Source organism: Aethalodelphis obliquidens, unplaced genomic scaffold, assembly GCF_003676395.1.
Source record: "Aethalodelphis obliquidens isolate GAN/ISIS:26980383/991018 unplaced genomic scaffold, ASM367639v1 scaffold2, whole genome shotgun sequence".
NCBI lineage: Eukaryota > Metazoa > Chordata > Mammalia > Artiodactyla > Delphinidae > Aethalodelphis > Aethalodelphis obliquidens.
The window spans coordinates 26,336,088-26,361,950 of NW_020837946.1; positions in this window are offsets into that span (position 1 = coordinate 26,336,088).

Genomic DNA, 25,863 nt, shown 5'->3' on the forward strand with positions numbered 1-25,863 from the left:
CAACCTTGTCTTGTTCCTGATCTTAGTGGAAATGGTTTCAGTTTTTCACCATTGAGGACGATGTTGGCTGTGGGTTTGTCATATATGGCCTTTATTATGTTGAGGAAAGTTCCCTCTATGCCTACTTTCTGCACGGTTTTTATCATAAATGGGTGTTGAATTTTGTCAAAAGCTTTCTCTGCATCTATTGAGATGATCATATGGTTTTTCTCCTTTAATTTGTTAATATGGTTTATCACGTTGATTGATTTGTGTATATTGAAGAATCCTTGCATTCCTGGAATAAACCCCAATTGATCATGGTGTATGATCTGTTTAATGTGCTGTTGGATTCTGTTTGCCAGTATTTTGTTGAGGATTTTTGCATCTATGTTCATCAGTGATATTGGCCTGTAGTTTTCTTTCCTTGTGACATCATTGTCTGGTTTTGGTATCAGGGTGATGGTGGCCTTGTAGAATGAGTTGGGGAGTGTTCCTCCCTCTGCTATATTTTGGAAGAGTTTGAGAAGGATAGGTGATAGCTCTTCTCTAAATGTTTGATAGAATTCGCCTGTGAAGCCATCTGGTCCTGGGCTTTTGCTTGTTGGAAGATTTTTAATCACAGTTTCAATTTCAGTGCTTGTGATTGGTCTGTTCATATTTTCTATTTCTTCCTGATTCAGTCTTGGCAGGTTGTGCCTTTCTAAGAATTTGTCCATTTCTTCCAAGTTGTCCATTTTATTGGCATAGAGTTGCTTGTAGTAATCTCTCATGATCTTTTGTATTTCTGCAGTGTCAGTTGTTACTTCTCCTTTTTCATTTCTAATTCTATTGATTTCAGTCTTCTCCCTTTTTTTCTTGATGAGTCTGGCTAATGGTTTATCAATTTTGTTTATCCTTTCAAAGAACCAGCTTTTAGTTTTATTGATCTTTGCTATTGTTTCCTTCATTTCTTTTTCATTTATTTCTGATCTGATTTTTATGATTTCTTTCCTTCTGCTAACTTTGGGGTTATTGTGTTCTTCTTTCTCTAATTGCTTTAGGTGCAAGGTTAGGTTGTTTATTCGAGATGTTTCCTGTTTCTTAAGGTAGGATTGTATTGCTATAAACTTCCCTCTTAGAACTGCTTTTGCTGCATCCCATAGGTTTTGGGTTGTCGTGTCTCCATTGTCATTTGTTTCTAGGTATCTTTTGATTTCCTCTTTGATTCCTTCAGTGATCACTTCATTATTAAGTAGTGTATTATTTAGCCTCCATGTGTTTGTATTTTTTACAGATCTTTTCCTGCAATTGATATCTAGTCTCATAGCATTGTGGTCGGAAAAGATACTTGATACAATTCCAATTTTCTTAAATTTACCAAGGCTTGATTTGTGACCCAGGATATGATCTATCCTGGAGAATGTTCCATGAGCACTTGAGAAAAATGTGTATTCTGTTGTTTTTGGATGGAATGTCCTATAAATATCAATTAAGTCCATCTTGTTTAATGTATCATTTAAAGCTTGTGTTTCCTTATTTATTTTCATTTTGGATGATCTGTCCATTGGTGAAAGTGGGGTGTTAAAGTCCCCTACTATGAATGTGTTACTGTCGATTTCCTCTTTTATGGCTGTTAGTATTTGCCTTATGTATTGAGGTGCTCCTATGTTGGATGCATAAATATTTACAATTGTTGTATCTTCTTCTTGGATCGATCCCTTGATCATTATGTAGTGTCCTTCTTTGTCTCTTGTAATAGTCTTTATTTTAAAGTCTATTTTGTCTGATATGAGAATTGCTATTCCAGCTTTCTTTTGGTATCCATTTGCATGAAATACCTTTTTCCATCCCCTTACTTTCAGTCTGTATGTGTCTCTAGGTCTGAAGTGGGTCTCTTGTAGACAGCAAATATATGCATCTTGTTTTTGTATCCATTCAGCCAATCTGTGTCTTTTGGTGGGAGCATTTAGTCCATTTACATTTAAGGTAATTATCGATATGTGTGCTCCCATTCCCATTTTCTTAATTGTTTTGGGTTCGTTATTGTAGGTCTTTTCCTTCTTTTGTGTTTCTTGCCTAGAGAAGTTCCTTTAGCAGTTGTTGTAGAGCTGGTTTGGTGGTGCTGAACTCTCTCAGCTTTTGCTCGTCTGTAAAGGTTTTAATTTCTCCATCAAATCTGAATGAGATACTTGCTGGGTAGAGTAATCTTGGTTGCAGGTTTTTCTCCTTCAACACTTTCAATATGTCCTGCCACTCCCTTCTGGCTTGCAGAGTTTCTGCTGAAAGATCAGCTGTTAACCTTATGGGGATTCCCTTGTGTGTTATTTGTTGTTTTTCCCTTGCTGCTTTTAATATGCTTTCTTTGTATTAATTTTTGACAGTTTGATTAATATGTGTCTTGGCGTATTTCTCCTTGGATTTATCCTGTATGGGACTCTCTGTGCTTCCTGGACTTGATTAACTATTTCCTTTCCCATATTAGGGAAATTTTCAACTATAATCTCTTCAAATATTTTCTCAGTCCCTTTCTTTTTCTCTTCTTCTTCTGGAACCCCTATAATTCGAATGTTGGTGTATTTAATGTTGTCCCAGAGGTCTCTGAGACTGTCCTCAGTTCTTTTCATTCTTTTTTCTTTATTCTGCTCTGCATTAGTTATTTCCACTATTTTATCTTCCAGGTCACTTATCCGTTCTTCTGCCTCAGTTATTCTGCTATTGATCCCATCTAGAGTATTTTTCATTTCATTTACTGTGTTGTTCATCATTGTTTGTTTCATCTTTAGTTCTTCTAGGTCCTTGTTAACTGTTTCTTGCATTTTGTCTATTATATTTCCAAGATTTTGGATCATCTTTACTATCATTATTCTGAATTCTTTTTCAGGTAGACTGCCTATTTCCTCTTCATTTGTTAGGTCTGATGGGTTTTTATCTTGCTCCTTCATCTGCTGTGTGTTTTTCTGTCTTTTCATTTTGCTTATCTTACTGTGTTTGGGGTCTCCTTTTTGCAGGCTGAAGGTTCGTAGTTCCTGTTGTTTTTTGTGTCTGTCCCCAGTGGCTAAGTTTGGTTCAGTGGGCTGTGTAGGCTTCCTGGTGGAGGGTACTAGTGCCTGTGTTCTGGTGGATGAGGCTGGATCTTGTCTTTCTGGTGGGCAGGTCCACGTCTGGTGGTGTGTTTTGGGGTGTCTGTAGACCTATTATGATTTTGGGCAGCCTCTCTGCTAATGGGTGGGGTTGTGTTCCTGTCTTGCTAGTTGTTTGGCATAGGATGTCCAGCACTGTAGCTTGCTGGTCATTGAGTGAAGCTGGGTGCTGGCGTTGAGATGGAGATCTCTCGGAGATTTTTGCTGTTTGATATTATGTGCAGCTGGGAGGCCTCTTGTGGACCAGTGTCCTGAAGTTGGCTCTCCCACCTCAGAGGCACAGCACTGACTCCTGGCTGCAGCACCAAGAGCCTTTCATCCACAGGGCTCCTTAATTTGGGATGATACGTTGTCTATTCATGTATTCCACAGATGCAGGGTACATCAAGTTGATTGTGGAGCTTTAATCCACTGCTTCTGAGGCTGCTGGGAGAGATTTCCCTTTCTCTTCTTTGTTCTCACAGCTCCCAGGGGCTCAGCTTTGGATTTGGCCCCGCCTGTGCGTGTAGGTTGCGGGAGGGCGTCTGTTCTTTGCTCAGACAGGACGGGGTTAAAGGAGCCGCTGATTCGGAGGCTCTGGCTCACTCAGGCCGGGGGTAGGGAGGGTCACGGAGTGCGGGGCGGGCCTGCGGCGGCAGAGGCCAGCGTGACGTTGCACCAGCCTGAGGCGCGCCGTGCGTTCTCCCAGGGGAGTTGTTCCTGGATCCCGGGACCCTGGCAGTGGCGGGCTGCACAGGCTCCCTGGAAGGGGGGTGTGGATAGTGACCTGTGTTCGCACACAGGCTTCTTGGTGGCGGCAGCAGCGGCCTTAGCCTCATGCCCGTCTCTGGGGTCCGCGCTGATAGCCGCGGCTCGCGCCCGTCTCTGGAGCTCCTTTAAGCAGCGCTCTTAATCCCCTCCCCTCACGCACCAGGAAACAAAGAGGGAAGAAAAAGTCTCTTGCCTCTTCGGCAGGTCCAGACTTTTCCCCGGACTCCCTCCCGGCTAGCCACGGTGCACTAACCCCCTGCAGGCTGTGTTCACGCCGCCAACCCCAGTCCTCTCCTGGCGCTCTGACAGAAGCCGGAGCCTCAGCTCCCAGCCCCGCCCGCCCCGGCGGGTGAGCAGACAAGCCTCTCGGCTGGTGAGTGCCGGTCGGCCCCGATCCTCTGCACTGGAATCTGTCCGCTTTGCCCTCCGCACCCCTGTTGCTGTGCTCTCCTCCGCGGCTTCGAAGCAGCCCCACTCCGCCACCCGCAGTCTCCGCCCGCGAAGGGGCTTCCTAGTGTGTGGACACTTTTCCTCCTTCACAGCTCCCTCCCGCTGGTGCAGGGCCCGTCCCTATCCTTTTGTCTCTGTTTATTTTTTTCTTTTGCCCTAACCAGGTACGTGGGGGGTTCCTTGCCTTTTGGGAGGTCTGAGGTCTTCTGCCAGCGTTCAGTAGGTGCTCCGTAGGAGTTGTTCCACACGTAGATGTATTTCTGGTGTATCTGTGGGGAGGAAGGTGATCTACGCGTCTTACTCTTCCGCCATCTTCCCGGAAGTCCTGGACATCAAGCATTTTCTACCAAATAATATTTGAATGAGTAATATATAACTAAATCAGAAAGATTTAATTTCCCTTGAAATTCACATGGTTTCAGACTAACAGTTTAACTCATTATTTGCTGAGTTTGCTAAACCCAGATAAAAAGAGAATTAGCTAAACTTCTCTAAACAGTCAAAATTCTCATTTTTTTCCTGTTCCAAATGAAAAAAAAGATCAAAAGTGAGAAGTGTCATAATAATATAATAGAAAATATGAAGACTCTCAAGGGAGTAATGACGATAAAATTGACCTCTTATTGTGAGTTTCCTTCCTTCAGAGAAAAAACTGACATTTGAAAGTTCCTTCATAATAACCTGTAAGTAACCGGAATTGAAATTAAAATCCTATGACACTTCTTTCCTTGATTGTGGCACCATCACTTCCTCATGTATGTTGTTTTTCTCTTGAACTTCTCTAAGCTTGAATATAACCTAACATGACTTGTACCTAACATAAACTTGTTTCCAGAGTCTTGGATAGGCTTAGAGGTCAATCTTGTCATTTGATGAATTTCTGCACTTTATTAGAGAGGTTGTGGAGAACAAAGATCAGTTACACACACTGAAGACATTTTTCCAAAGGGCAAACTCTTGATTCTTAAAGGAAGAGAAATTAGGTATTCATCTCACATAGGTTTTCTCTTTGAAATAAGGCTGTCTCCAAACCAGGAGAAGTTGTCTTGGACTATGGATATTCTTTTCCAACTTATTGTAAAACCTGTAACTCATGTTTTTTTCTCTTTGCTGTGATCTTTTGGACACATTTGCAACCCACCTCTAGCATCTGTGTAGGAAGGATTCTACGACATGCGTGTCTATGTATGAGTCTTTGAGGTTTGACTTTTGTACATCTTATTCTTTTTGAACACTATTTAGTGACGTTCTTTAACCAATTCTCATATACAAACTTTTTGGGTTGTTTTTGGCCTCCAGTCAAATTGCTGCTTCCAACACTTTTTGTGCCGTTACACATACCAACTAACGGTTCCCCTTTGTCCAACAATACTATCTGGGTTTGTGCAATGGATTGCACCTGTCTTTCTAAAATTATTTGAATATTTATTGCATTTTGTACATATTCTATAAAAATGAATTCAGAACTGAAAGTGTTTATGATATTGATAAGAAGCATAGTTTCCATAAATTCAAAACAAATCAACAAGGATGAAAACTATTAAGTACACCAAAGCAGCAAATCAGCCTCAATTCTTTACTCACGTGTTGGTTGACTAGCTATTTAATTATGAAGTAAAAGAACAAAATTAAAGAACATTTATGAAATACTGGGAATGTATAATTAAATACTGTGACTAAAAAGTGAGAAGGATTCCCCTTATTGTGTAAGTCTTTAGGTCCACACTTGCAATACAGCTTTTCTACATACTTTATTACGATAAAGTATTATCTCTCTTGATTCACCTATTTTGCTTTCATTTTTCCTGTACCAACTTTTCTTTTCTCTTTTATAGCCTATTGAATTTACTCTATTTGCTTTGATAAGCTTCCTCATCCTTTTTGGAATGAGATGGAATATACAATTATAAATTAAATATTTATTGAATAAATGATGGCTCACCATTTTATAAAGTACTGAGGAAAGTAATTTGCATTTGTTTTGCTCTTTGAGCAGAATGTTTTGAAAGAAGGTTATGGGCTAAAAAACCAGGAAGATTTAGATATGAGATTATAGGCAAGCCACTGAATCTTGCTGAATTTCTTTTTCCTTTTCTATAAAAATGGGGATAAAAACACCTTCCCAGGTATGGTGGGGATTAGACAGCCTGCACTCTAGGTGGCCTTGCCTGAATTTGCCATATTTAGTAGTTATTCTCTGTGTATATAGAGATAGATAGATAGATGTATATATAGATAGATATATGAAATATATAATAATTGTCAGTAATTATATATCAAATAATTGTCAGTAATTAATATAAGCTTCTATGATGTATGTGTATATCTATATCTATATCTATATATTACAGCAAATATCTCTGATTTCTTCAGTTAACTTTTCTTTAAATATCTGTGGTGAGTTCTTTCTAAAACTTGCTTTCGGAATCTAATATAAAAGATATTAGGGAGTGAACTATCATAGCTTTGACCCTGGCTTTTATTTGGTTGTCTGTCATCCTAAAGATGCGTGTCACTATATTGACAGGGCTAAAATGATTCTGGAAAAGAAAATATAAGAATTGGCCTCTTAACAAATACCTAGAAAGTCGTGAACATGGCCTGCCTCAAAGGAGAAATTCAAGTTGGTCTCTAGTGACTCCCTGTGGAAAGAGAGCAGAGCTGATGTGCAGGAAGCAGCAGGCGGCTGGAGGAGAATGTCATTGCAATGACCCAAGCCTTTGAAGTGGAGGAGAGTGGAAGTGGGATTAATGTGTTTCCAAAAGTAGGATAAAAGCACTCCTCCAAGAAAAAAGCCCCAATTTACGTAATTACTGACACTTATTATCTCACCTCGCAAGCTCTAATTATCTAAAGCAAAGGCATTGGTGTTTCCCTTTAATAAGTGCTATTTTGCAAAGTGACAGCCATTAAATCACTTAATTACTGTAGATGTTCTCTGTCAGGAAGACTTCTCTAATCCAATGCATATTCCATCAGACAGGGGGCAAAGTCAACAAACTAAAGGCTCATTTTTCACAACTTCCAGTCTCTTTGTCCATTTAACTCTACCACTCGTGTTTTATGTAATGAGGTGGAGAAAACTATATTGAGTAGAACTTTTCTGGGGAGGAATGTTGTATGTGCTTTTAAGAAATGCTTTAATAGGCTGACTAAAAGTAACAAGAATTTTTTACCACATAAGAGTGACTGGAAAATTCATTGTAAATGATGGAAGATTTGATCCAGGAAGGAAGATATTCAACAGAGAGACTCTCCAAAGGAGAGTGGTGAGACTGAATCAAGCTGTTTCCTGCTTGCATCCCATCAATGCCAACACACTTAAAACACAGTTATTTTTGGACTATAATTCCTTGTTATCCTGCCTCCATCATATAAAAAGATAACGATGCCTATGCAGCTATACCACTGCCTCTATATTGTGGCATACTATCTTTCTGCAAAATTAATCAGTAAATCAAATACCAAAAAAACTTTTCTAAGGGGTTTTCTCACCTCCCCAAAAGTCATTTTCTTCTTCATTGAAACTGACCAGCCAGTTAATTTCTAAAATCTATTTGTGCATCACTTACTCCATGACCCCTCCCCGCATCACTTCCTTGTCATTTCCAGCTGTTCAGCTAGCACACTTTTATTAAAGTTATGTATGGAGGATCATTTCTTCTTATATTAAGAATTTATTGTAGGATTATTTGGATGTGGCTTGTACAAAAGTACAAAAGCCTATCAAATTTTCTTTCTCAGAAAAAAAGTTAAAACATTCCTATAGGAATAACACCAGGTCACATTTTTTTCTAAAATTTTTTTAATGTTTATCTCTAGCCAAATATTAAGGATGGGCTTCATTATGTAATGTATCTCTAATGTTTTATGTGTGTAATCTGAGTTACTCCAGGCTTCCTACCAGATTGTGGGAACAGATGGACAGACGATAACAGCAAAAAGCCAGATCTCACTAATGTTTCCCTACCACCACCGTAAGATAAAACCTTCAGGCTCCTACATAGGGTACTCCCCTCACTCTGCCCTCAGCACGTGTTCTGGGGGTCCTCAGGGTTGTTTTTCAGATGCACATGCATGTACTTCCTGCCAAGCTTCACAACGGCCTTACTGAGCACCCAGTACAAACCTGCTGGATGCTACCAAATCTGCTGTGCACTTGCCATTTTCCACAAGTACCCATCGGGCACCGGCATGTCTGGTGGACACTCACAGTTTGTCACCGTGCCTCTGCTGCATTTGGCCATGTCAGCTGGGCACCATCACCTCCTGCCCCTATTGAGTCATTGAAGTCTCTTAAGTTGTCAAAGCAACACATTTTTCTTTTTAAAAGTAGGAGTCAGTGTCATTCTTCCCTTATATTAAATGCTATTGAAGAGTTCCTACACACTGCTACTGATATGGTCAATACTTTACAGTTTAAATGAAACTAAGTTTTGTTAAGGTAGGATTTTATACCAGCCCCAAAACAGGGCACACATGAGGCACTGCCTGACTGTAAAATTTGTGCCCAAATGAAGAGGTGAGTAGTTGTTAGCCCATGCACTGTGGGCCAGCCCATTGGTGAGGGACTTCATCATCTTGCTGAGCCACCAAGCCCTGTGCTCCTGGGACTGCATCTGCCCAAAGGAGGTGATTTTCCTAGTTGTACTAGGTTACATAACAGTGCCACAGGGTGGACAGCACCCTAGGGCACATTCATTCACTTCATGGGGCTAGAGTGAGGAACCAAATCAAATGACAGGCACCATGCAGGATACAGAACCATCCTTATCTCCATCCCCTGAACCAAAACCCAAGGCTTTCTTACTTAGCCAAATGTATGGTGCACAACTCCATTTTTTCTCAATGAGTTACCCCAGAAGCTTTTAGGTCTTCATGCAAAGAAGCTTCTGGTGAGCCCTCTCACCTAACTTAAAGATATGACAAAAGCTAAAATCCTACTGTCATTTAATAGTCCTGTGCAGTATCTGAATGTTTGAGGTAATTTTTCATAAAATCCTTTCTGAAATAATAATTTATATTTTGAATAACACCCTTCTCCAGAATTGAAGTAAGAGTAAATAATAAATATTGCCAGATATGAACTATACTTCCAGGGTCCACATTCATCTTGGGTTGTATTCTCCTACCCCTGAGATGTGCCAGTCCTGATGCAGGGGTGGCAAAAAGCATGGAGATACAACCTGTTCCTTTACAGGTAGTTAAGCAACATTTGCTGACTTAAAAAGCACTTTGATTTAGTCAGAGGAACACTAAATTCAACACCAGAAAACTTGGGTTCTAACTGCCACTGGTTCTGGCCATGGCCAGTTTTCTAAGTCACAAAATGATGGCCAAACCAATTCTTCTTATTTCAGTTGGCTTTTGTGAACATTGAATGAAAATATTTGAGAAACTATAAAAGCACTGGATATATGTAAATTATTGTTATCATCTGCTATCCACAAGGACATAGAAAATATTTTATAGTGAAAGATTCTTCATATAGTGATGCTTAATTAAATGGGATATTTTAAAGTATACAAATAGAAAAAAATAGATATTGATAACAACATAGATTTACATATAATCTCCCCATTATTGCAGCATATTTTCAAGAAGTACTTTTACTACAATTAAATTTCAAAGTATAATTATTCCTTTCATTAAAAAATTATTACACAACTTGCTAGTGTTGACAGTGTGTATGTATATGAGCAATTCATCTCCCAACCTCATGAAATATTTGAAAAAACACTAAAGGAGGGGTTTGGCTGCCTGGATCCATTCCTGACCAGCTGCACGAATTTGAGCAGAGTCTGTCTCTTCAGATCTTTCCTTCTGAATCCTATGATTGTGAGAATTTAAATAAATAAATTCACCCAAACACCAGCACATAGCCTTGTGAACATATTAGCAATACATTGCCTTAAGAAAAGCTGGGCTCGGGCTACCCTGGTGGCGCAGTGGTTGAGAGTCCGCCTGCCGATGCAGGGGACACGGGTTCATGCCCCAGTCCGGGAAGATCCCACATGCCGCGGAGTGGCTGGGCCCGTGAGCCATGGCCGCTGAGCCTGCGCGTCCGGAGCCTGTGCTCCACAACGGGAGAGGCCACAACAGTGAGAGGCCCGCATACCGCAAAAAAAAAAAAAAAGCTGGGCTCTTTCTTAGGACCTGCTGTAGATATCTTTCCCCATTTCCCCTTTAGGTGATTAATGAAACTAAAGAGACAGAAATTATTCTATGAAAGAGATACTCTGAGTTGGAAGAGAGTTGAGCAGAGGCAGGCTGCTCTGGAAACAAGAAATTAGCTGACTCAAGTCAAATGCGCATTAGAGGCGGTAAGAAGATAAAGTTAATTCCTGAAAAACCTAAACCAAGAGGGCCACAGAAGAACCAAAGTTAGAGTAAATGACAGAGTACTCCTCATTTACCTCTAATGACATTTCAAAATCTGTATCTTATTTATGTACTTACGTATGAAAGTAATTCCTTTTGCTCTTGCACGTAAATCTTTTTGTACAACTTATATATTAGCTCTGAACTTCCAAAAAGTCAAGACAAAAACAGAAACAATGGAGCACATCACTATCATCATCTGCTAAAAGAAGCATTAGCAATTCTTCTGCATAGAAACATATATTTTATGGAAACCATTTCTAAGGAAGATCATGTTAAGAGCATAGCAAAAAGGCTAGATAATGATGGGTTGATAAGACAATTTGCGGAAAGTTTTAAAAGTAATTTCCTAGCCTGTTAAATATCGGAAAGTCAATTGGAATACCTGTCAACTGTTTGTGTTAAACAAGGCATGAAAATAGAAAGTCTTCTTTAAGTATTGCTTTCAAATTTCATACCATTCTTGCCCCACAACCCACTATTTTATTTCTAAATTATGCATCCATTGATTCCTGCAGTATTTTCGTTTGTTTTTTGTGTTTTTTGAAGAGCTAGCAGGACTTTTGTAAACTTTTAATTTCTGTATTTGCACATGAGGTTGCACATAAATATACAGGGAAGTGTCATGAATCCTTCATTCTTCCTCATCTAATACTGACATCTTGCATAACTACTGTACAATAACAAAACAAGGAAGTTGACATCAGTGCAATCCACAGAGCTTATTCAGCTGTCACCAGTTATACATGCACTCGTGTGTGTGTATGCATGGTTCTATGCAATTTTACCACATGTGTAGCTTCACGTAACTACCACCACAATCAAACAGAGAACTATTTTATAACCACAAGTTTCCCTCTTGCTACCCTTTATAGCCATACTCACCCTTTCCCCCAAACCCCTAACTCTTAATCTGTTCTCCATCTCTGTAACTGTGTTATTTTAAGAATGTCATAAAAATGGAATTTTTCAGTCAAAATATTTTTTCACTCAAAATAATTCCCTTGCGATCCCTCCAAGTTGTTGTGTGTATGAAATAGAGTTTTTAAAATCTAAATGAAGTCATCATTCTTCAGAAGTCTTATTTGAAAGTCAATCCATGTAGTTACAAGTGCTTAACCTCATTTGGAAGAAAAATAACTGATTTACTTTTAGGTAAGGCAACTATTTATCCAGAGTCATCCTACTATTCCTGTCTTATCTTAAGTAATACTGTTCCTTATCTGTTCAGATAATTATGCTGAGAACATTTGGCTAGCTACCAAAAAAATCTTCTTATATCAGCCTTCTAGATTAATTAGTTCATGTCTTACATTACAGTTCATTAGAACATTCAACTGCAATTTCTATTACCAAAAATCGATGCTTCATAAGGAAAATATAGACTACTTCATAAACATTTCATCTCCAGTTAATATAGCAATGATGGGCAGCAACATTCTTAAGACAGACAGCTTGTGGTAGAAGGAACACTTCTTAATCTCTTAAAGGAAAATACACTGAACAGAGAGACAGAGGAAGTGTATATCCTCAATCTCTTTAAGTTCCCTTCATCTTCTTACTCTAACTGAAATTTGGCCTTTCCCTGCAAACTCTGCTTCTCCTGCAAGTGGGACCTGTTTACTTTCCACACCTCTTATATACAAGGTCTGGAGATGAGTTGAGTCACTTCCAGAACATTCTTCTCCTCCGCCCTAGAACAGTCCAGCTTTGAAGTTCCTGCCATCAAGCCATGTCAACTGCTGTTTCTCCTTGCTGTAATCATCTACGGATCCCCAGATCACTCACCCTCACAAGTACTGAGGATTCAAATATCCATGCAAATGATCTTCCAACGTTCTGACCTCACAGTACCATGGCCTTTTCTACTCCAGTGATAATGTCCTCTAATCTTACCCCAGCCACCTACTCACGCAGACATGCCCCTGGACATTGCCATTCTCAGTAACTGCACGCCCTCCACAATCTCAGATTCAGACATCATAGCATTTCCTAACTTTCTACCTCACCCTCTTTAGCAGCTTGATCCGACATCTCTGCAAACCTCTGATCCCAGTTCCATTTGATTCCCCACTGCCCTTACATGTCCTTACTTCACACTTTATCTGGTCTAGCTTCCATAGTCCATAATGATAATCACACCTCTATATACCTTTCCCCTTTTATCATCTGTAGTACTCACACGCCAACCTCAATTTTGGTGAAATTCATTGTTCAGTCTATTGCGTGACACCTGCCCAGCTGACAGTGGCTGAAAAAACAGTGACTGATCTCAATTTAAATGTATGACCTTACACACCCTTAATCTAGTACACTATTACATTTCCCTCAGACATTTACTTTTTCACTCTAGTGGATGATTATTTCACACTTTCTCTTCTTCTCTCAAATCTCCAACACTTCCTGCCTCATCTCACTTTCAGAGGATGTCCTTGCTTTCTATTTCACTGAAAGAATAGAAGAAATTAGAAGAGAGCTTTCATAAATGCTCCCCTCATCTCTACCGGCTTACATGCCTCTGTGCTCATACACTCCACCTTCCCTCCGGTTACTATGGAAAAGCTGGTTGTGGCCACCTTGCTCACTTGTGCGTGGATTCCAGTCCCCCTTGCCTCCTCAAGGACATAGCTTCTGCAGTTCCTCCACCCCCAGCACTGTTAATTTTCCCTCTCTACTTGGTCCTTTCCATCAATATACACACTTGTAATTTCTCCTGTGTATTAAAAAAAACACTCTTGACCTCACTGCCCCCTCTAGCTCTTCCCCAATCCTCTGCTCCCCTTCTCAGAGAAACTCTTTGAAAGCATTGTTTCCGCTCACCATCTTCAATTCCTCTCCTCTAATACTTCTTCTTGAGCCCACTGGCCTTTCACTTTCATCACTCCACCAAAACTCCTCTGATCAAAGCAACAGTTCACCCCCATTTCACAATTAAATTCTCAGTCCTTAAATTAACTGACCTATCAGTTGCATTTGACAAAATTGATCACTCTCTCCTCAAACACTTTCTTCAGAACTCCACATTCTCCTGTTGTTGTTTCTTTATCTCCTGCAAGTTCTTTTATTTTCCAAATCTTCGATATCTGTTTTTCTCTTCATTCATTTCCTAGAGGATCCCATCCAGTCTCATTACTTTAAATACCATCTATATACTGATAACTCTCAGATCTATTCTGTAGTGTAGTTCTCTCCCCTGAACTCCAAGCTCATATATCTAAGTTCCTGGTGAACCTATTCTTTTGTATGTCTCATAGTTAGCTCAAACATAACATATCCAAAAATGAAATTCTGATTTCCCTTTCCAAAGCCTCTTCCTCACACAGTATTCCCCATCGCAGTGAAAAACCTTGGAATCTTCCTTGATTTGCCACTTCTTCTCACTCCCAACATGCAGTCTATTAACAAATCCTGTCTCCTCTATCTTCAGCAGAGTCTCAAATTCTAACCACTCCTCATTCCACTTGTACAGCTAGCAACCTGGTTTTCAAGCTACTCAACTATATTATAGCAATAGCCTCAGAATCCACCTACCAGGTTTCAGCCTTATCCATCTTACAATCTGTTTTCTACAACATAGCCACAATTATCCTCATAAATGAGATTATCTCACTCCCTGATCAAAACCCTCCATTTCTAGTTCACTTGGAGTAAAAGCCAACAAGCTTACAAAGTCCTATAAGGTCTCATATTATCTGGCATCCACTACGTCTTTCACTTTATCCCTTAATCATTCTCCCTCTTTCACATTCTCTTCTAGCTATTCCAGTCCCCTTGCTGCTTCCTAAACACGATAAGCACATAAGGCCTTTACACCTGTTATTCCCCCACCTAGACAACTCTTCCACCGACTACATTCTTTGCTCACTCATTTACTTTCCCTGATTCTCTCCTCAGATGAATGCTATCACCAGCCCTAACCACCTGTCATTTTTGCTTCATGTGTCCCGTTAGACCTTATCATCTTCAGATATGCCATGTTTGCTTGTCTATTCTCAGCACTTTCCTTTCCTCACAGCTTATAAGCTCCGTAAGGGCAGGAGCTATGTTCAGCACCTTGAACAGTGCCTAGCACAAAATAGGTTCTCAGTATTTGTCGGAAAATATTTCTAATACAAAAATATAATAGTTAGCTATCCAAATAATTTTTAAAGATGAATAAATATTTTTCTTTTTCTTTTTTTTTTGGCCGCACCAAGCGGCTTGTGGCATCTTAGTTCCCCAACCAGGGATTGAACCAGGGCCCTCAGCAGTGAAAGCGCAGAGTCCTAACCACTGGACAACCAGGGAATTCCCTAGGCATTATTTTCAACACAAAGAGTTGAAGGAAAGATTTTTAGTTTTAAAAAATGTTATCATTAAGCAATTTCACTCTTACAGAAAAGTTGCAAGAATAGTACAAATAACGCCCATCTATCCTTCACTATGCTCATAACAATTAACGTTTTCTGTATTTACTTTATCGTTCTGTCTCATGCACACACACAAGGCAGTAAGTTGCAGACATCATGCTCCTTTATTCCTGAACACTGGCATACAGTGCTCTATACATACTGGCTTCTTTATCTTCCAATTTCAAATGGAAATAATAAGTAAACTTTAAAAACCATAAGCTGACTAACATGGAACATTATAAGCCCACAATGCAATTCTTTCTGGCTTTATGAATAATTAATATTATTAAAAGACTTTATATACTGACTCAGTTGCTTGATGAGCAACCTGTATTCTTTATATCATTCCTCTCATAAGAGTGTATAGAAAAACCTAATAGTATAAAATAACTAGGTGAGCTTGGGCAATAAAAAAGATATGTTGTATAGAAAGAGTAACTTGAATTGGAGCTGTTTGTCTTATGCATTAATATTGCCACCAGAAAAAAAATAAGTGCAGATAATTTGTAACAGGTATAACAGGAGACGATCACAAAGCTCTAGGAAAGAAATTTCAGTGATAAAAAGTCCTTATAGCAATTCCCAAGTAGAAGAGATTATGCTGAGTAGAGATAAAAGGGCTCAGAAAGGAAGAGGTATTTGAGCTAAGTGTTAAGGGTAGCTTGGCTTCCAATGAATAAGAAAAGAAAAGGAGGGAATACCTCCCCAGAACACAGGGCAAGGGCAAAGCCCCAGAGTTAAGAAAGGGAAATGTGTGCTCAGGGAGCAGCAAGAAAACCAGTCTGGTTGGAGTGGAAACGTATATGAAAGAGAGCAGCACAAAAGAATGGTGGCAAGAGAGGTGCGTGGGACCTGATGGGGAAGGACCCTGCATATTGGCTTATGGGTTCTGAACACACTGAAAGTGTTCCATCAGAGAAATGAAATGGAAAACACTGAAGATATGTCAGCAGAAATTTACAGTGCTTAGAGTGGGACTCTAGGAATATGTTTAAAACAAGAGAAATTGAAAAATACTTGGGAGAATATCACAGAGATCCAGTTGTACTAGAGCCATTGGGAAGGTAAACTATTAAGAACTTATTCAATGAATGAGAAGTCATTTATTATTTTAACCTTTTAGGCCTAGATATTGAAAAAATGGTAACAATATTGTAATTAAGAACTGCCTTAGAGGGAAATCTGATAAGAAAGTGAACCACAGCATCTTTGTTCACCAATGTATGTATCCCTAGTGGCTAGTATGGTACCTGTTGGTCATTCAGTATATATTTGTTGATAATGAATTAAAAGATCAGTTTAGGGCTTCCCTGGTGGTGCAGTGGTTGAGAGTCCGCCTACCGATGCAGGGGACCCGGGTTCGTGCCCCGGTCCGGGAGGATCCCACATGCCGCGGAGCGGCTGGGCCTGTGAGCCATAGCCGCTGAGCCTGCGCGTCCGGAGCCTGTGCTCCGCAACGGGAGAGGCCACAACAGTGAGAGGCCTGTGTACCGCAAAAAAAAAAAAAAAAAATATCAGTTTAGGACAAATTAAATTTTTGAGAATGTGATAACCAGCAGACAATAAGAAAGAAAGAACTGAACCTTGGGGGATTGTCAAATTGATTGTGAGAATCAATCTGTGAGATTGTTTTCAATTGATCTAACAGTTATTGGATCTTTTTAAATATACTAGCACTCAAGATTTTTAATAAAGAATAGTAAGATACTGTTCCTACCCTTGAGGTGCTAATGGTTTATTAGACTACAAATTCATTTTTAGATTGTTTTTCTAGATGGAAGTGATCATTTGATTAGATCTTTATTTATTTTTTTTTTTGCGGTACGCAGGCCTCTCACTGCTGTGGCCTCTCCCGTTGCAGAGCACAGGCTCCAGACGCGCAGGCCCAGCGGCCATGGCTCACGGGCCCAGCCGCTCCATGGCATGTGGGATCCTCCCGGACCAGGGCACGAACCCGTGTCCGCTGCATTGGCAGGCGGACTCTCAACCACTGCGCCACCAGGGAAGTCCCTTGATTAGATCTTCAAGGAAGGGAGTGCACAGAAAAAAGGCAGAAGTTTGATATCAGATTATTTAAGAGCACCTAATTAATGGGTGAGAGGAAGAATAGCTAAATAAGAGATAGACAAAGACTTCTCAGAGAGGTCAGGGGAGAATGGAGGGGATGTAGTGTCACAAAAGCCAGCAGAAGTGAAGGTATCAGTGCATGTGATAGTGTTGAGAAATCAGGTTATTGAAAAGCAGGTTATTGGTGAGCCAGAAAATGTTAGCAGTAAAAACAGATGCTACAATGGAAAAAGGTTAAGAAATGCATCAGGAACTAGTGGCATGAATGTCAGTTACCCTTTGAAGAAACTTGGCACTGTAAGAAAAGACAGAAAAAAAGGGCAGTTAACTTAAGAACAAAGGAAAATCCATTGCCATTTAGGATATATAAAACTGACTTTTTTTTTTGGCATAGGAGGAACTGGGTACAGAAAAATTGACAATCACCTTCTTTTTTGCTACTTCCATGTTCTTTACATATTCCCCCATTGTCCAAATCACACCACAGTATAATTAGGTCTATGTTTCTGTCTCCCCTTCTTGACTGAACTCCTTGAGTGTCTCTTTCTCCTTTGAAGACCTAGCACCTGACACACAGGAGACATTCAAGAGTTTGTAGAGCTTGAAGTAAAAATTCAAGACAGTAGAAGATAATTGAAGGAGCATATGGTCCTGAAGGAAGTAGGCGAGTTTAAGGTGGAGGAGAAAAAGCTTTGAAAACAAAGCACAAAGACACTTCTGCCTTTGAGGCAAGGGATGAAAACTGGACCTGTGAAGTAGAGGCACATTGGGGTGTAGAGAGACGGAAAGCCGAGGAAATCCTGTCAGATGTACTAGATCTGGTTAAGAAGGAGGTCAGTGCAGGAAGGAACACATTTGCCAGAGGGTTAGAGAAAATGGGATAGGGAATTGTTCAGAGCCAAGCTAGAAGTGCTAACTTCGTAATACTTAGCTCAGTTGTTCCCAACCCTGGATGCATATTAGAATCAACTGGGAAACATTTAAAAAAATAATAATTTATGGGGGACTTCCCTGGTGGTCCAGTGGTTAAGACTCTGTGCTGCAGACCTACTAGAGAACGGACTTGAGGATATGGGGAGGGGGAAGGGTGAGCTGTGACAAAGCGAAAGAGAGGCATGGACATGTATACACTACCAAACGTAAGGTAGATAGCTAGTGGGAAGCAGCCGCATAGCACAGGGAGATCAGCTTGGTGCTCTGTGACCGCCTGGAGGGGTGGGATAGGGAGGGTGGGAGGGAGGGAGATGCAAGAGGGAAGAGATATGTGAACATATGTGTATGTATAACTGATTCACTTTGTTATAAAGCAGAAACTAACACACCATTGTAAAGCAATTATACCCCAATAAAGATGTTAAAACAAAAATAAATAAATGAGAAAAAAAAAAAGACTCTGTGCTGCCAATGCAGAGGGCACGAGTTCGATCCCTGGTCGGGGAACTAAAATCCCGCACACCACACGGCACAGCCAAAAAGTAAATAAATAAAAATTTAAAAATAATTTATGTTGAAATTTTGATTTAAGAGATCTGGAATGAGACCCTGGATTTGTAATTTTTAAAACACCCATGTATTGCTAATGTGAAATAAGAATTTCTGACTTTTGTATTTAAACAGAAAGTGCTTAGCGTCAATTATCGGTGCTGTCTGGATTTCAAAGAGGGAAAAAATGACAGTAGACAGGTAACATCATGTCTATAAAGACAGTGAATGGGATAATTCTATATATTACAGTTCACTGACTCTCATCTCTGCTCTAACTACTTTGAAAGAAATTATCAATTATGGTGCTGGTTTTTTTCTACAGGCTCACTTCACTTTGTAAAGTGGTATCTTTTTTTTTTTTTTTTTTTTTTTGCGGTACTCGGGCCTCTCGCTGTTGTGGCTTCTGCCGTTGCGGGGCACAGGCTCCAGACGCGCAGGCTCAGTGGCCATGGCTCACGGGCCCAGCCACTCCGCGGCATGTGGGATCTTCCCGGACCGGGGCACGAACCCGTATCCCCTGTATCGGCAGGCGGACTCTCAACCACTGCACCACCAGGGAAGCCCGTAAAGTGGTATCTTAACGGCATCTCTCTGTCTCTCTCTCTCCTTGAGAGAGGTTGGAGCCCCTCTGCTAGCCTGAATGCAGTTTGTTATTTTATGCAACTTAAAATGCAAAACATCATACGTTCCTGTTGAGTACCAGATAGCTCAGAGAGAACAATGGAAAGAACTTGGTTTATTATTATATTTTTACTATCATCACTGACACAAATAAGATCACTTCACATAGTCCTGCTCGATAAAGCTCTAATTCACATCATCAGTGAATAGAAATGAGCCTGTATTTACTGATTAGATGAGACTGAATGTAGTGTTAAGGATAATGTATCTGTGGCCAAAAAAAAAAGGGAAACACTCTAAATAAAACACCAGTCTCTACTTAGCTCAGACATAATGGCAGAAGTCAGTCCACTTTAAATAGAAACTTCCAACATGTTTAAGGAAATTTTTATTTCTCTTTTATTTAGTTTCAATTGCATACTTAACAAGCAATAAAAAAAATTCTGATACAATCCAATTGTTAGTATTCTTTGAAAACTAATTATTGATACAAAGCAAATTTCTTTCATCCACATTTAGTGGGAAGAATAATTTTTAGCTTCCTATTACATGTCAGACACTGAGCTAAATGTATAATTTCATCTGATCCTTATAATATCACAAGATAACAGCTATCATTACTCCTATTTTACAGAAGAGGAAATTAAGTTGCAGGAAAGAAAAACTTGCCCATGATCACAGAGCCTGTAAATGATAAAATCAGGGTTGAACCCAAATCTTTCAGCAAGCCCAAGTACTTACCCATGATGCTTTCAGAAATTAAGGCTGAAAGCAATTACTACCTGCAAGTCTCTTGATTATTCTAGGGTGTGGTTCTTTCTCTGGACAGTGTTGCTGAGAAAGAGTTCTGGATATTCTTTTGTACAGAGCCAGAGAATGCTGATACTATGTGGGGTTTTGTTGTTGTTGGCTTTTAAAAAAATTTTTTTAAAGTATGCATTCCAGCCCACTTGCATAACAAGCTATTTGTAGTAATTATGAGACAAAAGGTTAAAGAAGTAGTCAATACAAGTATATTGAAGGACAAAGGTTACATGAAACTACATAAAGTGCCTCTAGGGTTTAGATTTATGTTACTCTATTGCCATCTTCTGGTTTTGTTCTAAAATGCATTTCATAAATGTTAATCTGGTTGTGCAGATAGGTGAGAAATATTTTTATAGCATTATGTATCACAGAATGTGAATTCTGAAGGTTGCAACAGACAGCATAACTTTAGACTAAGCTCTTCATTTTTATTTACTAGTTTACTTATTTGTTAAAGCATTTATGAATTAAAGAAATATTAACGAATCTGGGACTCTGTGATAGGGATGGCCAAGATATGGTTCATTCCATCAGGAAAAACTAGAGCCTTAATGAAAGTAAAAGACTTATTCAAAGTCACCCAGATGTTCCACAGACATATGGTAGCCAGAGTTTAACATCACACAAATAAATGTATACATGTTATGTGAAGCACTTCAGTACTCTTTGAATAGTCATATAAAAGCAATACATGAAAACACCATCTTGCCCTTGTCTACACCCTTCCACTCTTATAGCCACCATTCTTCCCTTTGAACTTAATGCCCAGCACTACTGAAACAACATAGTCAGCTGCACACAAGCTGGAGAACACTGTCCATTATCACACTTAAAACATACTGAAAACTATGGTCATAATGCCATCTGATATACTTCAATGTATATATAGGGTAACAAGACAAATCTGAAATCAAAACTTTTAATGCCTTAGAGTTAGCATATGTATACTATAGAAGAGGAAGTAAATTAGTAACCCGCTAACTACAGTCCTACTTTGTTAGATACGTAGAGCGGGTTTCTTTTCAATTACTTACAAATATTCAAATATTAGGGCATTTCATATCAAAATTCTAATTTTTAACAATGTTTGAAAAATTGGAAGATCTGCAATGGGGTGTATGTTACTGCATGGTAACAAGGAGCTAGGCTTGAGTAGAGGCTGTCCCATTTGGATGGGAATGGATTCCCAGTTTGCCTCAGTCGCTACCATATCTCCCCATATAATCCATTTTACATATAAAATTATTCTCTCTTCAATATAATATTAAGACATACAAATATATATAATTCTAGTTCATCCTTTTAACTCTAGCATTGTATTCTACTGTAGGACTATGACAGAATATTTATATACTCTTACATTATTTATCCTTTAAAATGTTACATTATTTATTCATTATTTTATACTAATGAACATTTAGGATACTTCTCATTTTTCTACTATTATACAGAATTCTGCAATAAACATTCATGTAGAAGTCTCTTTACAGGCATAAGTGATTTTTCTCTAGGGTAGTGATCTCCAACGTTAGTGTGCATCAGAATTATGTGGAGGGCTGGTTAAAAAAATGTGGATGGGGCCCACTCCCAGGGTTTCTGCTAAGAGATGGGGACCCGATAATTTTCATTTCTAACAGTTCCTACAGTTACACTGAAGCTGCTGGTCACTTTGACCACCTCTCCTTTACAATCTATACTAAGGAGTGGAATTGCTTCAAGATAAATGTATTTTATTTATTTATTTTTCTTACTAGTTATCCATTTTATACATATTAGTGTATATATGTCAATCCCAATAGCCCAATTCATCCCACCACCACCACTTTCCCCCTTGGAGTCCATAGGTTTGTTCTTTACATCTGTGTCTCAATTTCTGCCCTGCAAACCGGTTGATCTGTACCATTTTTCTAGGTTCCACATACATGTGTTAATGTACTATAATTGTTTTTCTCTTTCCGACTTACTTTACTCTGTATCACAGTCTCTAGATCCATCCAAGTCTCTACAAATGCCCCAATTTTGTTCATTTTTATGGCTGAGTAATATTCCATTGTATATATGGACCACATCTTCTTTATCCATTCGTCTGTCAATGGGCATTTAGGTTGCTTCCATGTCCTGGCTATTGTAAATAGTGCTGCAATGAACATTGGGGTGCATGTGTCTTTTTGAATTATAGTTTTCTCTGGGTATATGCCCAATAGCGGCATTGCTGGGTCGTATGGTAATTCTATTTTTAGTTTTTTAAGGAACCTCCATACTGTTCTACATAGTGGCTATATCAATTTACATTCCCACCAACAGTGCAAGAGGGTTCCCTTTTCTCCACACCCTCTCCAGCATTTGTTGTTTGTAGATTTTCTGATGATGCCCATTCTAACTGGTGTGAGGTGATACCTTATTGTAGTTTTGATTTGCATTTCTCTAATAATTAGTGATGTTGAGCAGCTTTTCATGTGCTTCTTGGCCATCTGTATGTCTTCTTTGGAGAAATGTCTGTTTAGGTCTTCAGCCCATCTTTGGATTGGTTTGATTGTTTTTTAATACTGAGCTGCATGAGCTGTTTATATATTTTGGAAATTAATCCTTTGTCCGTTGATTCGTTTGCAAATATTTCCTCACATTCTGAGGGTTGTCTTTTTGTCGTTTGTAGTTTCCTTTGCTGTGCAAAAGCTTTTAAGTTTCATTAGGTCCCATTTGTTTGTTTTTATTTCCATTAATCTAGGAGATGAACGAAAATAAGATCTTGCTGTGATTTATGTCAAAGAGTATATTTCCTATGTTTTCCTCTAAGAGTTTTATAATGTCTGGTCTTAATATTTAGGTCTCTAATCGATTTTTAGTTTATTTTTGTTCATGGTGTTAGGGAGTGTTCTAATTTCATTCCTTTCCATGTAGCTGTCCAGTTTTCCCAGCACCACTTATTGAAGAGACTGTCTTTTCTCCATTGTATATCCTTGCCTCCTTTGTCACAGATTAGTTGACCATAGGTGCGGGGGTTTATATCTGGGCTTTCTTTCCTGTACTACTGATCTATATTTCTGTTTCTGTGCCAGTACCATATTGTCTTGATTACTGTAACTTTGTAGTATAGTCTGAAGTCAGGGAGCCTGATTGCTCCAGCTCCACTTTTTTCCTTCCTTCAAGACTGCTTCGGCTATTTGGGGTCTTTTCTGTCTCCATACAAATTTTAAGTTTTTTTTTTCTTCTAGTTCTCTAAAAAAAGCCATTGGTAATTTGATAGGGATTGCACTGAATCTGTAGATTGCTTTGGGTAGTATAGTCATTTTCACAATATTGATTCTTCCAACCCAAGAACATGGTATATCTCTCCATCTGTTTGTATCAAGTTTAATTTCTTTCATCAGTGTCTTATAGTTTTCTGCATACAGGGCTTTTGTCTGCCTAGGTAGGTTTATTCCTAGGTATTTTATTCTTTTTGTTGCAATGGTATATGGGAGTGTTTCCTTAACTTCTCTTTCAGATTTTTCATCATTAGTGTATAGGAATGCAAGAGATTTCTGTGCATTAATTTTCTATCCTGCTACTTTACCAAATTCATTGATTAGCACTAGTAGTTTTTGGTGACTTCTTTAGGATTCTCTATGTATAGTATCATGTCATCTGCAAACAGTGACAGTTTTACTTCTTCTTTTCTAATTTGTATTCGTTTTATTTCTTTCTCTTCTCTGATTCCCATGGCTAGGACTTCCAAAACTATGTTGAATAAAAGTGGTGAGAGTTGGGCTTCCCTGGTGGCACAGTGGTTGAGAGTCCGCCTGCCGATGCAGGGGACGCAGGTTCGTGCCCCGGTCCGGGAGGATCCCACATGCCACGGAGCGGTTGGGCCCGTGAGCCATGGCCGCTGGGCCTGTGCGTCCGGAGCCTGTGCTCCGCGGTGGGAGAGGCCACAGCAGTGAGAGGCCCGCATACCGCAAAAAAAAAAAAAAAAAAAAAGTGGTGAGAGTGGACATCCTTGTCTTGTTCCTGATCTTACAGGAAATGCTTTCAATTTTTCACCATTGAGAATGACGTTTGCTGTGTGTTTGTCATATATGGCCTTTATTATGTTGAGGTAGGTTCCCTCTAGGCCCACTTTCTGGAGAGTTTTTATCATAAATTCTGTTGAATTTTGTCAACAGGTTTTTCTGGGGCTTCCCTGGTGGCACAGTGGTTGAGAGTCCACCTGCCGATGCAGGGGACACGGGTTTGTGCCCCGGTCCGGGAAGATCCCACATGCCGCGGAGCAGCTGGACCTGTGAGCCATGGCCGCTGAGCCTGTGCGTCCGGAGCTTGTGCTCCACAATGGGAGAGGCCACAACAGTGAGAGGCCCGCGTACCGCAAGAAAAAAAAAAAAAAAAGGGTTTTCTGAATCTATTGAGATGATCATTTGGTTTTTATTCTTCAGTTTATTAATATGGTGTATCACATTGATTAATTTGCGTATATTGAAGAATCCTTGCATCCCTGGGATAAATCCCACTTGATCATGGTGTATGATCCTTTTAATGTATTGTTGGATTCTGTTTGCTAGTATTTTGTTGAGGATTTTTGCATCTATATTCATCAGTGATATTGGTCTGTAATTTTCTTTTTTTGTAGTATCTTTGTCTGGTTTTGGCATCAGGGTGGTGGTGGCCTCATAGAATGAGTTTGGGAGTATATCTTCCTCTGCAATTTCTTGGAAGAGTTTGAGGATGGGTGTTAGCTCTTCTCTAAATGTTTGATAGAATTCACCTGTGAAGCAATCTGGTCCTGGACTTTTGTTTGTTGGAAGATTTTAAATCACAGTCTCAATTTCAGTGCTTGTCATTGGTCTGTTTCTATTTTCTATTTCTTCCTGGTTCAGTCTTGGAAGGTTGTGCTTTTCTAAGAATTTGTCCATTTCTTCCAGGTTTTCCATTTTATTGGCATAGAGTTGCTTGTAGTAATCTCTTAGGATGCTTTGTACTTCTGCGGTGTCCGTTGTAACTTCTCCTTTTTCATTTCTAATTTTATTGAGTCCTCTCCCTCTTTTTCTTGATGAGTCTGGCTAATGGTTTATCAATTTTGTTTATATTCTCAAAGAACCAGCTTTTAGTTTTATTGATCTTTGCTATGGTTTCCTTTATTTCTATTTCATTTATTTTTGCTCTGGTCTTTGTGATATTTTCTTCAACTAACTTTGGGTTTAATTTGTTTTTCTTTCTCTAGTTTCTTTAGGTGTAAGGTTAGATTTTTTATTTGAAATGTTTGTTTTTTCTCAAGGTAGGATTTTATTGCTATAAACTTCCCTCTTAGAAATGTTTTTGCTGCATCCCATAGGTTTTGGATCGTCGTGTTTTCATTGTCATTTGTCTCTAGGTATTTTTTGATTTCCTCTTTGATTTCTTCAGTGAACTCTTGCATATTTAGTAACCTATTGTTTAGCCTACGTGTGTTTGTGTTTTTTACAGGGTTCTTTTTCCTGTAATTGATTTCTAATCTCATACCGTTGTGGTCAGAAAAGAAGCTTGATATGATTTCAATTTTCTGAGGCTTGATTTGTGACCCAAGATATGATCTATCCTGGAGAATGTTTCATGAGCACTTGAGAAGAAAGTGTATTCTGTTGTTTTTGGATGTAATGTCCTATAAATATCAATTAAATCTGTCTGGTGTTTTGTGTCTTTTAAAGCTTGTGTTTCCTTATTAATTTTCTGTTTGGATGATCTGTGCATTGGTGTAAGTGAGGTGTTAATGTCCCCCACTATTATTGTTACTGTCAATTTCCTCTTTTACAGCTGTTAGCAGTTGCCTTATATATTGAGTTGCTCCTATGTTGGGTGCA